The following is a 6,698-nucleotide window of genomic DNA, read 5'->3' on the forward strand; positions in this document are numbered from 1 at the left end:
AAGTTGACCCTTAAGTCTGGGACCTGCCAAACACACACTATAGACATCCACAGGGTTTCTCCCCTAGGTGTGTTATCTTGGGGATAATGTGAGAGGAGCTTCCAGTGAAGCATTTAACACACACTTAGGCCACCTCCCCACTGCATCGAGGTCTCTCTGGCACTGCCCACTCTGCTCTGCCACCTTCCCCCTTCATGCAAGATGTGCAGCTAGGAGGCCAGTCCTTCCTGGTTATGCCGCTAAACAGATCTGCCCCCCCCCCCCGAGATAATGTTTTATACGTACACTTCCGTCTTCACATAGCTAAGAATGAGGAGGTGTTGTGAGACAATTTATTTGTAAAATATAAACAATAGCCCTTCCAGTCTGGAGCTACCATGGTGAGCAGCAGATCCCATGATAGCGGACGTGCAGATAATTATGGAGGATTTGAGAGTAATTCTCCTTGCAAGCCCCCCCCCCTGCCCCCCTGTGTTGAGGGGGTGAGCTCTCACTCGCAGATCGTCCAATACCTGTCGCTTCCCTCTAAGATGCGGGGCAGGGGACGCTGAGTGCATGGCACTGCACTTATCGGTAACTCTCCAACGTCGTCACCATGAGCGGCGGTTCCTCTGTGTTTTAAGATAGATATGAATTTGGACTTTAAAAACAGACATGCTCTGGAAGAAGGAGACAAGATAACCTGCTGATTGAATCAGCCACTGAGTGCGAGGGTCTCGATTTGGAGAGGACTATCGTCGTAATTGGATTGGAAGGTGGGTGAAGGGAAGCCTTTGTGGGAAAACGCTCTGGGCTACCTGCAGCCCCCCCCCCCCCCCCGGATCTCCCTCCGAGCGTCCTCCGGTGAGCATAGCTCTGGAAAAGGCATCCCCTTCTCCAGCGACATAAACCATCTTGATTTATGCACACTAGCCTTCTGGCTTAACACAGCAGAAGAAAGAGGCATCGTAGTTCTAAACTATTTATTTACATAATATTTACATACATATGCATAATGGCATCCGTTCTCATCAGCTCCAAGAACAAAACAGAACAACGTAAAAGTGAAAACAGTTTCACAGTCTCAAACCGGAAGAGAGATAAGACAGTCTTCCTTTCTCACGCTCCACTCAGACAGGCGTGTGAAATATATCAAACATAAAATCAGGATTGGGGAGCATGAAATCCTAACAGCCTTTGTACTTTCTCTATACATGCACTACATTGTTTTATGATGTGGCAATCCTTCACTCAAGAAAGAAAAATAATTCCTAATGGAATATAATTATTAATGGATGGTAATTAGTAATGGAAAGCTGGAAGTCAGCCCTTGTTGTTGTGGTTTAGTCGTTTAGTCGTGTCTGCCTCTTCGTGACCCCCTGGACCAGAGCACGCCAGGCACTCCTGTCTTCCACTGCCTCCCGCAGTTTAGTCAAACTCAGGCTGGTAGAGAACATTGTCTAATTATGGTGCTGGAGTTTCAAAAGCATCAATTCTTCAGCAATCAGCCTTCTTTATGGTCCACCTCTCACTTCCATACATCACTACTGGGAAAAGGCAAAATGCCAATGGAAGATGGCAGAGTTGATTGCACAGCAAGAATCAAGTTCTCGGAGTGGGGTTGGGGTGGGGAATACAGGAAATAATAGATTACAACAGGAAGGGAAACACCAACCTTAAAAGATATTCCACACAGAAAGTTACAAGATATAAACCCCTCTGGCAAATTGAAAGATATGGAATAGCTAAATACGAACCAAGTCGCTACATCAGTGGCTGGCAAGATAAAGTGGCTGCCAAGATTAATAAAAAATACATTGGGTATACAATATTCAATAATATACATATTCAATAATAATCAATAATAACATTCAGCTCAACCATATGTACAATTCTATATACCTTAACGCTCCTCCCTCCACAAGGTTTATTTAACTTTTAACATTTTAATTGCCCCAAATTGTTCAAACCTACCCAAATAATTCAGTATCTTCTCAAACCAATCCTCCTCTTTCTCACTGACCTTAAGACCTTTCAGTCTATGTATAAGATGCTTTTCATCTTTTTGTGTCTTTGTTGTTCCATCAATGGGAGTTATGATGCTGTTCCTATAATACTAATCCCACCAACCCTGCTCCCAAACTACCACCACAACTCCTAACACCAACATTTCCAACTCTCTCCACCAAGGCCCAAAAATCAGCTGCCTCTCAGCCCATCATCACTCACCCCAGCACTCGAGATTCTCCCCCTCCCTATCTAACATTATATTATACATCTGCTATTATACTTGTGAGACATGACCTTCATTTCTTTAAAGACCTGTCTATACAACTTTATACAGGGGTGCCCCGCAAGACGAATGCCTCGCAAGATGGAAAACTCGCTAGACGAAAGAGTTTTCCGTTTTGGAGGTGCTTCGCAAAACGAATTTCCTATGGGCTTGCTTCGCAAGACGAAAATGTCTTGCGAGTTCCTGCGGGTTTTTTTTCCCTTTTCCCCTCCTTTTTCTAAGCCGCTAAGCCGCTTATCAGCTGATCCACCAAGCAGCTGATCCGCTAAGCCGCTAATAGCGCTAATCCGCTAATGGGCTTGCTTCGCAAGACGGAAAAACCGCAAGACGAAGAGACTCGCGGAACGGATTCTTTTCGTCTTACGAGGCACCACTGTATACAAATACCTGAACTTCACATGCACTCCATGCATTTAAGACTCATTTCCCATTATCTGAGTTCATTGATGGGAAGGAAAGTGAGCACTCATAGAAATACGTCAAACACTCCATACATCTAAAGGTTTTCTTCTTCCCTTGAGAATCTGTAGAGGTTTCTTAAGCATCCCATTCTAACTGATGCAGCGCTCTGGGACTTCCAGGTTGTCGCATCGGAGTTCAGTCGCCTGCCATGCACCCTCCGCAGCAGATCAGGTCCTGTGGTAAACTGGTCCCCAACCATTAGCCCCTCCCTCACCTGTCTTTGCTCTCCGGCCAGACCAGGTTTCTGGAGCAAGGCTGGCAGACCCTTTTACCTTTTCAGAAACAGGACAAAACAGAACTGGTAAGGCTGCCACCACTCCCTTGTCCCAGGGTTACCTTAAGCCACAGCTCAAGGGAGACGGCCGGGCTTCTTTGTTACCGGTTAAACCCAAACTACAAGTTGCTTCCACAAGCTTGCAGGCAGAAATTCTTTAGTAAGGCGCAACCAAGAAGCTAGGCGTTGGATTTAGCTATTCCCCCGGATAGGCACACACAATACAAGAGAAAGTTTCTTGCTTAAAAATTATTTTAAAACATAAAAAACATGCTAAAAAGCAGGCACATATTTTGGTAGATTTACAAGTAAAGAGAAAATAAAAACGTTGCAAAATATAGGTAGCTAATACTCACTTCTACACTCTAAGGCAAAGATAGGATAGTTCAGAGTCCTTCAGAAATCCGCATTCAGAGGTCTTAGAAAATCTTCATCACAAAAGAACGGCTGCTTAGGTGGAACATCAGCAGCAGCCGGGCGATTTTGCGGATTGCAGAGCGCGCCTTCCCAGCCATTCTCAAGATCTTCTATCCCTAATTTGCACATGGAATCAGATCCCCCAGGCCCAATCACCACTCTTGGTTACATTTGAATTCTCCAATGACCAGCTTGTGGGCTAATAATTTTAACTTCTGACAGCTGGGCCAATTAAGACTCCAGAGCCTAGATCAAAGATGTTTCCTCCCTTTCTTGGAGCTTATGCAGATGCACCTCCTTTGGGCAATTAACAGGGAGATAACATCACCGGCTGGATATCCATAACTTCCCTCAAAGGTGTCAACCCTTCACATTACCCAGAGAATTCCTCTCCCATAGTAAACCTTTCAGGCCCTTGGAGCCAACGGGTCTATGGGTTAAAGCAACAGGACCTAGTTCCCATAATTCTTGCTGGTTTCCCACAAGGCCTCACTCTCCGCTTGAACAAAGTACTAACTTTACGACAGGTGCCATGGGGGTGGGAGAGAGTGTGTGGGTATAGGCCCCCCCCATAAGGCTCTGGGGTTACTGGAACATCGGAGCACTCTGCCAAAAGTGGAAAACTATAAAAATGTTGGGTGTTAACAAGAACCTGACTATGGGCCAGACGAGGAAGACACCCTCAACCAAAGTAGAGAAGGAGAAACAAGAGGAAAAAGAAAGAAAAAACCGACTTGATGGAGATTCTTGCTTTCAGAGTGAAATAAGCTTATGCAAAAGCAAATAAACTACCAGGAGTTTGATTGATTTTATGAAACTCAAGATCAAGAACTTCAAAAACACAGTACCAGAAAAACTGATTACAATGCTCAAAATTGCTGAAGAAAAGAACCAGCTATAAGTTTCTGGCTGATACGCTCAAGAAGAATTCAATTCCCTTTAGTTGAGAATTCCTGAAAGGGAATTTTTTTATGTACATAGGGAAGAAACAAAGATGGCAAGGGCCAATAAAAGCAGAGGCATTCTAAGGATCTAGAAATATGGTCAAAATTGAAGTTATCACTGCTGGACCGAACTGCTGCGATAAAGATGAATGTATTGCCTAGGATGTTGTTTTTATTTCAAACATTGCAAATTTTGGACAAGATGGACTGTTTCAAGAAATGGCAGAGAGATATCTCTAGATTTGTCTGGCAGGGCAAGAAACCTCGAATAAAATTTAAGATTTTAACTGATGCCAAAGAAAGAGGTGGATTTGTCCCGCCAGACCTAAAACTTTATTATGAATCAGCCGCATTTTGCTGGCTGAAGGATTGGCTGCTTCTTGAAAACAAGGACGTCTTGTACTTAGAAGGTTTCAATAATATTTTTGGATGGCATGCATATCTGTGGTATGATAAGGTCAAAGCACATAAAGCTTTTAAAAACCATATTGTCAGGAAAGCATTGTTCAATGTCTGGATGAGATATAAGGATTTGCTTGAAAGTAAAACACCAAGGTGGCTGTCACCAATGGAGGCTAAGGCTCTGAAAAAACTTAATATGGAGACAAATTGGCCAAAATATTGGGAACTTTTGGAACAAGATGGAGATAGTTTAAAGCTGCAGAGCTTTGACAGTTTAAAAACTAAAGTACGAGACTGGCTTCACTATTATCAAATAAGGGAGGTTTATAACTTGGATAAGAAAATTGGTTTTCAGGTGGAAAAATCAAAATTGGAAACAGAATTGTTAGAACCTAAAACTAAGAATTTATCAAGAATGTATAACTTGCTGTTGAAATGGAATACTCAAGATGTAATGGTTAAATCTGTCATGATTAAATGGGCACAAGATTTTGGACACAACATTATGATGGCTGACTGGGAAAAGTTATGGACCACAGGTATTAAGTTTACGGCTTGTAATGCCTTAAGAGAGAATATAATGAAAATGATTTTATAGGTGGTACCTGACCCCAGTCAAGCTGGCAAAAATTTACCATTTGCCCGATAATAAATGTTGGAAATGTAAGGAGATTGAGGGCACATTTTTTCACCTTTGGTGGACGTGCCCCAGGATTAAGGCCTTCTGGGAGACGATTTATAATGAAATGAAAAAGGTATTTAAATATACCTTCCAAAAGAAACCAGCGGCCTTTTTCCTGGGCATGGTCGGCCAATTGGTGTGAAGAGAGGATAGAACTTTTTTTATGTACGCCACAACAGCAGCAAGAATACTCATCGCAAAGTATTGGAAGACACAAGAACTACCCACCCGAGAAGAATGGCAGACGAAAGTGATGGACTATATGGAACTGGCTGAGATGACTGGCAGAATCCGGGACCAAGGAGAAGAGTCGGTGGAAGAAGATTGGAAAAAAATTAAAGTATATCTTCCAAAATATTGTAAAATTAAGGACTGTTAGAAAGATGTTGGAAAAAGAAAATTAGGTGGTTTTGGTGGAAATGATATAAAGGATTTAATGAAAATGAGTTGATGAAATTGATGAAAGAGAGGACGTTAAATCATAATATATTAAATTAAACTAAATTACTTAAATGACAATAAGGTTGGAAGGATTTGCTGAAAAAAACGATTTGAACTAGAATACAAAATTGGGAGGTGTGAGGAGGTTGAGGAAATAAGTAAAGGAAGAAAGTAATGTAAAGGTTTAATCTGTTTTTTTTCTATTTTTGTTTGTTTAAGTGAATGTATTGTTATCCTATTTTTCTTTTTTTCCCCTTTTTTGTATTTTGTATTGCTTTTTTTCTGCTTTTTGTAACCTTTAAACTCTGAATAAATATTATTTTTTTTAAAAAAGCAGAGGCATTCTAGAGGAAATATATTTTAAAAAAGAGCTGGGAAATGGATGCATCAGTAGACAAGCTGGAGGAGGGAGATAGCTGATAAGGGGAAAGGGGACTTAAAACTGTTTAAAGGATCCCATGATGGATTTACCGTATTTTTCGCCCTATAGGACGCACCGCCCCATAGGACGCACCTAGATTTGGGGGAGGGGGAATAAAGGGGAAAAAATTATTTTCCCCCAGGCGCGGGGCTGGGGTGGAGGAAGCCTGAGCTCCCCCTTCCCCCAGACCCCAGAACGGGACCCAGAGCGATGCCGAAGCGCTGCGCCTCTCCCACTTTCCCCCGAGTTTGCAGGGCTGGTGACGGGGAGGAGCAGGCTTCCCCCACCCCCACCAGCCTTCTAACCAAGTCGGGGGACAGTGGGAAGGGCGCGCTGTGCCTCTCCCACTTTCCCCCGAGTTTGCAGGGCTGGCGACGGGGAGG

The 6,698-nt window shown here is 43.0% G+C and overlaps 1 protein-coding gene across 3 annotated transcripts in view; it reads right to left on the reverse strand.

Annotated features, from left to right (window-relative positions):
- The window catches only part of LOC307208955 (uncharacterized protein), a 90,823-nt gene that overhangs the window by 11,160 nt on the left and 72,965 nt on the right, over positions 1-6,698 (reverse strand). The gene's annotated exons all lie outside the window — the stretch shown is intronic.

Source organism: Podarcis cretensis (genome assembly GCF_951804945.1).
Source record: "Podarcis cretensis genome assembly, chromosome: 2".
NCBI lineage: Eukaryota > Metazoa > Chordata > Lepidosauria > Squamata > Lacertidae > Podarcis > Podarcis cretensis.